Source organism: Strigops habroptila, unplaced genomic scaffold (assembly GCF_004027225.2).
Source record: "Strigops habroptila isolate Jane unplaced genomic scaffold, bStrHab1.2.pri NW_022045634.1_ctg1, whole genome shotgun sequence".
NCBI classification, from domain to species: Eukaryota; Metazoa; Chordata; class Aves; order Psittaciformes; family Psittacidae; genus Strigops; species Strigops habroptila.
Genome location: NW_022651110.1, coordinates 122529 through 133422, shown reverse-complemented (window position 1 = coordinate 133422; position 10894 = coordinate 122529).

Genomic DNA, 10894 nt, shown 5'->3' with positions numbered 1-10894 from the left:
GACCAGGTCAGGACCCCTGTGTCCCATCCATGCCTCGGGAGCATTGTGGGGTCTCTTTCCCTTCACTCCCAATGAATCACTGCCAATCCCTCACCCATGGATGTCCCAAGAGAGCACTTGGGATCTCTGCTGGGAATGCAGTTTGTAGGGGAGGGGGGCTTCATCTAATCCCTATTACTGCCTTCCTTGCTCCTTCAGCTCCTTCTCCCCATCCACATCCCATTTGTACATCCCAGTCTTGGCCTCCGTGGAAGCCTGCTCCGCCTCTCCTGGTGTCACTTCAATTCCATGAGAATCCCTGCGAAGTTTCCCAACTAATCCCTGATTTTCAGCTGACCACTCACTCCCTTTTGGCATCAAAACCTTTTATCACTTACCCTGACAGAGCTGATGGTGCAGAAGGAGTTTTGGGGAGGCTCGGAGCCTGGATGTCCTGCTTGGACATGGGCTGAGGCACTCTCCGCTGGGACAACCCCCCCAGTCTATGCTTTGACATGAGCTGTGGTTGTCCCCGATGCAGGAACACGCTGCTCACGTTGTTAATACCCCACGAAGGAGCGATGTCCTCATGAAGATGCTCGCGGTTGTCGGCTCGGAGGATGCCTTTGCACCTCTAGATGTAGCTCTTGAGCTGTGGTACCCAGAGGAGCCGCCGCATCTCCCAGCCCCGCCCTGCTCCCTGCAGGGCCATTTTGTGCCGCTGCCTCTCTCTCAGCGTGGCATCTGCCCAGGGACCGTCCTTCGCGTCCAATCCTTGTGCAAACACATCCTTAATCTGATCATCAACTGCATCCCATTTGACGAGATTCCCCCCTCTTCTTGTGTTTCATTCCTGGTCTGGGCAAGCGAGCTGCTGGCAGCTTCCAAGGACGAGGCTGGAGCATTTAGCTCGGCTCTAATGAGCTTTCCTGCTAATTATATTGAGGCATTCCCAGCTTAAAGAAGAGGCAGCATTCCCTGCATCGGCCTGGCTGGAAAGGGGCTGGGCTGCTGCAGCCCTGCGGTGCGGGGCTGAGATTTGCCTGGAGGCTTTAGGGATGCTCTGTGCAAGCTTCTTCCTCCTGTTTCCCCCCACCAGTTTCCCACCTTTCCCGCAAATTTCCCACTTCCCCCCAAATTTCCTATTCCACTCCCCAAATTTCCCAGTTTTCTCCCCAAATTTCCCATTTCCCCCCAATTTCCCACTTTTCTCCCCAAATTTCCCATTGCCCCCCCAATTTCCCACTTTCCACCCCCAATTTCCCATTTCCCCCCACCAATTTCTCATTTCCCTGGGATGCTGCATGCCTCCTGCAGCTCTATAATGGATGGGGGAGCATCATTTATTCATGTTCACCAGCACCAGCTCCTATTTATTGCCGTGAAAGGGCTCAAAGAACATTGAAAGGTGGCAAAGGCTCCGTTAGCCTTTGCTTCAGCTCCTTGTCCCCTCCATTGCTGCTCCCACCTTTCCCTCTTCATCTGGAAGCTCAGGTGAGCCTGGCTTGTGGCTTATCGTAGGGTTATGGAATGGGTTGGGTTGGAAGGGACCTCAAAGCCAGCTCCAACCCCCTGCCACAGGCAGGGACACCTGCCACTAGAGGAGGTTGCTCCAAGCCCCGTCCAACCCATCCTTGAACACTGCCAGGGATGGGGCATCCAAACCTTCTCCATTCAACCCATCCCAGTGTCCCACCACCCTCATGGGGAAGAATTTCTTCCTTATACCCAACCTAAACCTTCCCTGTTTCAGTTTAAACCCATCACCTCTTGTCCTATCATCCAGCCCCTGATGAACCCACATGGTTCTTGCGGAGCAGATCCAGGCGCTTCCGGCTGCTGGTGCCAGAGGGAAGGAAGGAATCAGGTACTGAGTTAAAACTTCTTCTTCCAGCAGGTGGATGCTGGGCACAGACACCAGCTGGGCTCTGCTGGTCCCTGTCCCTGATGGGACCTGCTCCAAATTCCCTGCTGGAAGCGAGCCAGCCGTGGCAGGCGAAGCATCAGCAGGGATCAGCACTTGGATGCAGGACTTGCCTGGAGGTACCCAGCCTTCTTCCTCTCTGCAGCATGGGTTGAGATGGGGAAGTTATAAGTGTTTCCAGCTTCCAGCACGTTTTTCCTGATGGGATGTTGGCTTTTTTTTCCGTCAAGCACCGTCTGTAATTGTTAATCCCCACTTGCTCTGCACATTCCAAATGACGGGAGCTGCAGAATGTCTGAAGCCGGAGTTCAGCCCCTTATCACTGAACCAAGCAGTGCCTGGGTTTAAGGGCTTCAGTTGGCCCATTCAGCCTTCAGACAGACAGTTCCAAATCCATCCCATTGGAAAAACACACTGGGAGGGATCTTTATGGGGTTCTTTACTGGGGGGGAGGTTGGAGATGTCTCCAGCCTGGTGTGAAATCATAGAATCATGTCATAGACTGGTTTGGGTTGGAAGGGACCTTAAAGCTCACCCAGTTCCAACCCCCTGCCATGGACAGAGACACCTTCCACTAGCCCAGGTTGCTCCAAGCCCCGTCCAACCTGCCCTTAAGCCCCAGAGCCAGACTCTGATTTCAGCGCTGATTTCTGCCCATATGAGCTTCCCAGCTCTTGGATGCAGGCAGCATCCAGGGCTGTTTGCATCTACATCCACATCCACATTCCATCTCCCATTGGAAATCCATTTCTCCGCAGTTTGCCTCCCCCAAATGAAGTGCAAGTGATGGTTTGGACACCCCAGGGTTGTATCAGGGATGTCCTGGCAGCAAGAGCTGTCTTGCCATAGTTTACTTACATGCTTTAGCCTCTGAGGCCTCTTTTGTCTACACTCAGCCAGTAGACCTGGAAAATCCCATTTCTCCTTTCCATATGTTTGTGTCCCCGTTCCGTGCTGTGGGTTACAGCCCTATGGGTGTCCTGCTCTGGTACCATCAGCATTTTCCTGGCCCAGCTTCCCAGGGATGTGGGAAGTTACAAATAAGCAAATCCATAAAATTACCCCCCTTGACAAGCAGGGATTGAATAAAGGGGTGGATGAGGAATGGCTTTCCCAAGTCTGGAAAAGGGGCCAGAAGGACACTGCCCTCCGAGCCCTGTTACCACCCAGCACAGCCTGGCAGGGAGCTGCCGTCACCTGCCTGCACCATCCGGCTCTGATGTAGCCCTCACTGATGCTCAGCTGCATCCCAGGGCTCCGGGGTTTCCATGACAACTCCCTGAGCATCCCTGCGGCTGCTGCTGCTGCTGTGGAGAGCTGAGGGGACCTACAGAGACCTGTGTGGCATTGCCTGCCCTGTCTGCACTTGGGGGGGGCTCAGCAGCTTTGGGGGGTGTGCGTGTATATATATATATATACACACACACACACATATATTTATTATATAGAATCCTGGTATGGTTTGGGTTGGAAGGGACCTTAAAGCCCATCCGGTTCCAACCCCTTGCCACAGTCAGGGACACTTTCAACTAGCCTGTGTTGCTTCAGCCTGGCCTTGAACACTGCCAGGGATAGATATAATTCCATTTATTCTATTTTCATGTGAATATATTATGTAAATATTCTGTGCAGCTCTAGGAAGGGCTAGGGGGATTTGCTTGCAGCACTTGGGCATCATGAGGATGGGATGCTCAAGGGTATCTATGCCTTGGAGCAGCTCCCAGTGCCTAAAGGGGCTGCAAGAAAGCTGGAGAGGGGCTTTGGACAAGGAATGTAGGGACAGGACAAGGGGGAATGGCTTTAACCTGCCAGAGGGGAGATGAAGATGAGCTCTTAGGCAGAAGTTCTTCCCTGTGAGGGTGGTGGGACACTGGAATGGGTTGAATGGAGAAGGTTTGGTTGCCCCATCCCTGGCAGTGTTCAAGGCCAGGTTGGACACAGGGGCTTGGAGCAACCTGCTCAAGTGGAAGGTGTCCCTGCCTCTGGCAGGGGTTTGGAGCTGAGTGAGCTTTGGGGTCCCTTCAACCCAACCCATTCCATGACTGTCTGTGATTCTAACCCCATGGTTCCCGTTGGGATGCTTGACCCATCTCTGCTTCCCACTGGCCAGAGGTGACAGATAGGAAAGAGCTGCCTGCACTTCTGTGGGTGACTCTGCCTGGTGCAAGGACTTGAAACATCACCTGGCTCCACAGCAGAGCCGAGCCCTCTCTTGCTCAATGGCTCTCCAAGGCAGCTGATGACCATTATCCCCATCCATAGCAGCCAGTGCTGCATTCCCAGCGCTCCCGAGTGCAGACGCAATTAATCAGAGTCTATTTATGGCAGGCTATTCATCAGAAGGGAAGAAATCATCCCCATTGTAATGGGAGGCTTTAATGTCCACACATTGAGAAGCAAAACCCGACAAGCTGCTTCCAAGCTGCGCCAACATCCCGCTGCCGTGGAGCCGGGAATACATTTCCATACTAATGACCTGAGGGGCTTTTATTGCTTCCAGGGAATGTGTTGCTCATGCAGAATGAGCCGCTGGCTCCATCGGGATGAGCTCCTGGGTGTGCAAAGCAGGATGGGTTGGGGTCTGGGTGGGTGGCTTTGCCTGTCCCCTGCCTTAGTGTGGATTGAATGGTCCTCAGCAGTGCCAAAGGTCTGGTTTCAAGTTGGGCCCTTGGTGTGGTCCATGATCTGCTTGTATTGACCACCATAATGGGTAGATGGGACGAAAACGTTCTGAGGTTCTTTCTCTGTACATCCCTCAGTTGACTTGGATTTGGATATGGGACATGGATTTGGGGCTCCATGACAAGGCTGTTGGAACTGGATGATCTTCAAGGTCTCTTCCAACCCAACCCATTCTATCATCCTATGAAGAGTAACATTGCTTATGAAGCTTCTGCTTCCTCACATCTCCTCTTGGCAGGGAGAGCTGTTGTCTAAGGAGGTGTTTTCTCTTAGGCTCATCCAATGGGTTGGATTGGAAGGGACCTTTAAAGGTCTTCTAGCCCAAGCCCCAATGCAATGAGCAGGAACATCAACTAGAACTGGTTGCTCTTGGAGATAGCTATATTTGAGAGGCAGGAGTGGAGAAAAGAGTTGCTTTTGGAGGAGAAGGCACCAGGTCCCAGGTTTGGGAATCACGGTCCATTCTTCCTTACCCAGCACCTCCAGATGGTTGGTTGGTGGAGAATTCCCTTCTCTCCTTGCTTTGTGCAAACCCTCAGCAGGGTTTGCCTCGATGAAGGGGGTCGAAATCCTTTGCTGCTTTGTGCTTATTTATTATGCCAACTTACTAGGAATTCCCAGGGAATTTCCAAAGGTCCCATCCCAATCTCTCCTCTTTCATCCTCCTCTCCCCCCAGCTTTGTCCTCCTCCTATTGAGCTGTTCTCCTATGGGTGGGCACAGAGCAGAGGGGTGGATGGACAGAGCCGAATCCTAACGCAAGTCTCTCCCCATTCCCTCTCCCTGCCTCCTTCCCATGCTGTTCCCATCTTCTCCATAGTCACCTTTCTCAGTGCTCCTTGTTCCCAACCCACTTCCAGCTGCTCTCTGCTGGGTTTGCTCATGATGGTGTCCCCATCGTGATGGCTCTGGCTTTGGTACCCTCTGAATCCTCCTTAACCAGCTCCATTCCACTGCCTGGGATTGCAGATGGGAAGAGCAAGTTTTTAGCTGCTTTTCCTGGGTTTCTTTGGCTCCCAACAGCAGGAATGGGATTAGCAGCAGTGTTAATGGAAAGAAGGAGGGCAGCAACCCAGGAAGCTGGGAATTAGTCACGAGAAAAACGAACAAAAAAAGGAGGAAGAGGACAATTAACGACAAGGGGCTTCCTCCTAAGTCTGATGTCCCCACCCAGAACCGCTTCGCGGTTCTGCAGGAGGCTAATGAGAAAGCACCCACCACACCTAATGAGCACCCTGCTGATGCACCAGTAAAGAGGATCGCTACTGGTGCCTCCAGGAAGAAGCAGAGGGTCATAGTAGTAGGGGACTCTACTTTGAAAGGCACAGAGGCACCCATCTGCCGGAGGTGTGTTGCCTGCCGGGGGCTCGGATCAGGGATGTTGCTGAGAGGCTGCCTGCTCTAGTAAGTCCTGCTGACTATTACCCCCTCCTAGTGGTCCATGTGGGTGCTAGAGATATAGATAGCAGTTGCCTGGAGGACATTAAGAAGGACTACAGAGCCCTGGGAGAGGTGGTTAGGGGCTCTGGAGCTCAGATAGTTTTTTCATCGATTCTCCAGGGCAAAGGGGAGGACCTTAAAAAAGCTAGGCGTGTCTGGCAGGTTAATAAATGGTTAGAAAGCTGGTGCCATAGTCAGGGGTTTGGCTATTTAGAACATGGGGCTCCATTTGGGAGGCCAGATCTACTGGAGGCTGGTGGAGCTGGTCTGACAAAGAAGGGGAAGAGCTGTTTTGGTAGGAGGCTTGCCAGGCTGGTCAGGAAAGCTTTAAACTAGATGTGTTGGGGGAGGGGAGCATTGATCCATCCCAACATTCCTGGTCAGTTGCCAGCACCTGTAATAAGTGCTTGGAGCGATGTAGAGATGTTCCAGCTGCCCCAGCCATTGAGTCGGCTTCATTTGGAGCTCGGCTAAGGTGCCTCTATACAAACGCCCGTAGTATGGGGAACAAGCAAGAGGAATTAGAGATGTGTGCAAGGCTACGGGAATATGATGTCATTGGTATCACAGAAACATGGTGGGATGGCTCCTATGACTGGAATGTTGGAATGGAAGGTTACAGGCTGTTTAGAAAAGACAGGCCAGGCAGACGGGGAGGGGGCGTTGCTATCTATGTCAGTGATAGGCTAGAGAGTATGGAACTCTGTCTGGGGACGGGTGATGAGGTAACAGAGTGTTTGTGGGTCAGGATCAAAGGGAAAACAGCAACAGGGGACATTACGGTGGGGATCTGTTACAGGCCGCCTGATCAAGAGGACTCTGTGGATGAAGCGCTCTACAGACAGATAGGAGCAGCCTCACGCTCGCAGGCCCTGGTCCTCATGGGGGACTTCAACCATCCTGACATCTGTTGGAGGGACGGTACGGCCCGGCACAAGCAATCCAGGAGGTTCCTCGATTGTGTGGAAGACAACTTCCTCTTTCAAGCAGTAGAGGAGCCGACGAGGAGAGGTGCCATGCTGGACCTTTTGCTCACCAACAGGGAGGGACTGGTTGGAAATGTAACGCTCCAGGGCAGCCTTGGCTCTAGTGATCACGAGATGGTTGAGTTTGAGATCCTCAGGACGGTGAGAAGAGCGTGCAGCAAGCTCACTGCCCTGGACTTCAAGAAAGCAGACTTTGGCCTCTTCAGGAACCTCCTTAGTAAGGTTTCATGGGATACAGTCCTAGAGGGCAGGGGGGCCCAAGACTGCTGGTTGGTATTCAAGGATCACCTGCTACGTGCTCAAGAGTGTTGCATCCCGACTAGAAGAAAGTGCAGCAGGAGGGCCAGGAGACCTCCATGGATGGACAAGGAGCTGCTGAGGAAACTTAGAGGGAAAAAAGAAGCTTATAGAAGGTGGAAGCGAGGACAGGCGGCCTGGGAAGAATACAGGAACATTGCCCGAGAAGCTAGGGACCAGGTTAGGAAAGCTAAGGCCCAGCTAGAATTAAGTTTGGCAAGGGATGTAAAAGATAACAGGAAAGGATTCTATAGATACGTAGCAAATAAAAGACAGGCTAGGGACAATGTAGGCCCTCTCCAGAAGCTATCAGGAGAACTGGCTACCATGGATTTGGAGAAGGCTGAGGTTCTTAATGACTTCTTTGCCTCAGTCTTCACCAGCAAATGCTCTGACCACACAACCCAAGTCTTGGAAAGCAAATGCAGGGACTGTGAGAACGAAGACCTTAGGCCCACTGTAGGAGAGGATCAGGTTCGAGACCATCTTGAGAACCTGAACGTGCACAAGTCCATGGGACCTGATGAAATCCATCCACGGGTCCTGAAGGAGCTGGCGAATGAAGTTGCTAAGCCACTGTCCATCATATTCGAAAAATCCTGGCAGTCAGGTGAAGTTCCCGATGACTGGAAGAAGGGTAATATAACCCCCATTTTCAAGAAGGGGAAGGTGGAAGACCCGGGGAACTACAGACCAGTCAGCCTCACCTCTGTGCCTGGCAAAATCTTGGAACAGTTTCTCCTGGAAAACATGCTAAGGCACATGAAAAACAACGAGGTGGTTGGTGACAGCCAACATGGCTTCACTAAGGGGAAATCCTGCCTGACCAATTTGGTGGCCTTCTATGATGGAGCCACGGAACTGATGGACAGCGGCAGAGCAGTTGATGTCATCTACCTGGACTTGTGCAAAGCATTCGACACTGTCCCACATGACATCCTTGTCTCTAAATTGGAGAGACATCAATTTGATAGATGGACCACTCGGTGGATAAAAAACTGGCTCGATGGCCGCACGCAAAGAGTTGTGGTAAATGGCTCGATGTCCAGTTGGAAACCTGTAACGAGTGGTGTCCCTCAGGGATCGGTGTTGGGACCGGTCCTGTTCAACATCTTTGTCGGTGACATGGACAGTGGGATTGAGTGCGCCCTCAGCAAGTTTGCCGATGACACCAAGCTGTGTGGTTCGGTTGATACGCTGGAGGGAAGGGATGCCATCCAGAGGGACCTTGACACGCTTGTGAGGTGGGCCGATGCCAACCTTATGAAGTTTAACCAAGGCAAGTGCAAGGTCCTACATCTGGGTCGGGGCAACCCCAGGCACTGCTACAGGCTGGGCAGAGAAGAGATTCAGAGCAGCCCTGCAGAAAAGGACTTGGGGGTGTTGGTTGACGAGAAGCTTAACATGAGCCGGCAGTGTGCGCTTGCAGCCCAGAAAGCCAACCGTATCCTGGGCTGCATCAAAAGAAGCGTGGCCAGCAGGTCGAAGGAGGTGATCCTGCCCCTCTACTCTGCTCTTGTGAGACCCCACTTGGAGTACTGCGTACAGTTCTGGTGTCCTCAACATAAAAAGGACATGGAGCTGTTGGAGCGAGTCCAGAGGAGGGCCATGAGGATGATAAGAGGGCTGGAGCACCTCCCATATGAAGACAGGCTGAGAAAGTTGGGGCTGTTCAGCCTGGAGAAGAGAAGGCTGCGTGGTGACCTCATAGCAGCCTTCCAGTATCTGAAGGGGGTCTACAAGGATGCTGGGGAGGGACTCTTCCTTAGGGACTGTAGTGGTAGGACAAGGGGTAATGGGTTCAAACTTAAACAGAGGAAGTTTAGATTAGATATAAGGAAGAAGTTCTTTACAGTGAGGGTGGTGAAGCACTGGAATGGGTTGCCCAGGGAGGTTGTGGATGCTCCATCCCTGGCGGTGTTCAAGGCCAGGTTGGACAGAGCCTTGAGCCACATGGTTTAGGGCAAGGTGTCCCTGCCCATGGCAGGGGGGTTGGAACTAGATGATCTTAAGGTCCTTTCCAACCCTTACGATTCTATGATTCTATGATTCTATGATTTAGAGCCCTCCTGTGCCGGGGCTTTGTCCCCCAGTTCTCAGCATGAAATAACCCCATGAGTTGAGATGGTGTCTCCCCGCCCCCCTCCAAATCCCACCTAAACCCATTAATCCTTAATAAACCATATGGAAATGACAACACTGGATTCCTGGAAGGTCTCAATCCATAACTCCATGAACGGATGCTCTTGGACACCATCAGTGGAGCTTGGCGCAGGCACTGCGATGCTTCCCCTGGGTCTCTCATCTGCTCTTGGCCACCCTTATCCTCCCTGGATGATGCTGGGGGCGTTGTCGGTCCTGCTGGCTCCAGGCTTGGCTCATCCCAGCACTTCCCATTGGGATATTGAAGCTGTGATTTAAATCTGTCCTGCGCTGGTGGTTTATTTCCATCATCTCTTTGAATCTGGCTCTCACCTCAGCCTGCTGAGAGGCAGGACAGCTCTTGAGCTGCAAAGCTGCTGCTAATTGCCTGCTAGGGAAGGTGAGTCATTCCCAAGCTGTTCCTTACTGGCTGACCCAGGAACAAGCACCAGCCCAAACAAAATCCTGCTTTTCCAATGCTGCTGGGGGGCACTTGCAGATTGGAGTCCTGGGGATATGTGGGATTGCTCCAGGACCCTCACAGTGTAAAGCCAAATCTGATTCCAGCATGATGCTCACTTGGGGAGATGCTCTGGGTACCACAGACCCGCTGGTGCAGGGGATGCTCTGGTGGCCTGATGCTGGTGCAGGGGATGCTCTGGTGACCTGGTCCTGGTGCAGGCTTGGGCAGATCAGCATGGTCCAAGTTCCTGCTCTGGTATCAAATATTCCCTTTTGTGGGTTATAAATAGTGTGAGATGTGACTGGAAGTGAATTCACTGTCAGTATAAGGCAATGAGGAGGAATGCAGGCAGGAAATCACTGCTGGTGGGTCAGCCTGGATCTGCCTCTGAAATTAAACAGCTTTGGGGGGATCCTAGGACAAATAAAGGTGGAAAACTGGCTCTAAAGAGGAGAGAACATCAAGGCTGGGCTCATGCTTCAACCCAACCCATTCCATGGCTCTATGATCCATCTCAATGGCAGCCTTCCCTGCAGGATTCATCTTCATGGAGACATCTGAAAGGAAACAGCTTTGGGGGGCTTTCCCTCCCTCCCCATCACGAGGGAAAGAGGGAACAGGGCAGGAAAGGGGATTGGATGGGGAGAAAAGCTCTTTGTCACTGGAGATCGGGGCTTTCTTGTGCTGCATCCCCCTGCTCTGACCCCATCAGTGCCGCATCTTGGAGCCTTCAGCATCACTTCAACCGGTAACTGAGTCTTGGGGCAGGGCAAGTCCCCCCCATCCTTCCTCTCCAGATACTGTGGGGTGATGTTCTGAGAGCTTCAGGGGTACCCTGTGAGCCAGACCAGGATACCCTTTGCGTCCAACCCCTCCTTTGGGCTGCAGCAGCTTCCTGCAAAGCAATTCCCTGGCTTTCATCCAGCAAACCCCAGCCTCATCTATCCTGCTGTGTCGCAAGCCTGGGACAGGAGAGGATGGA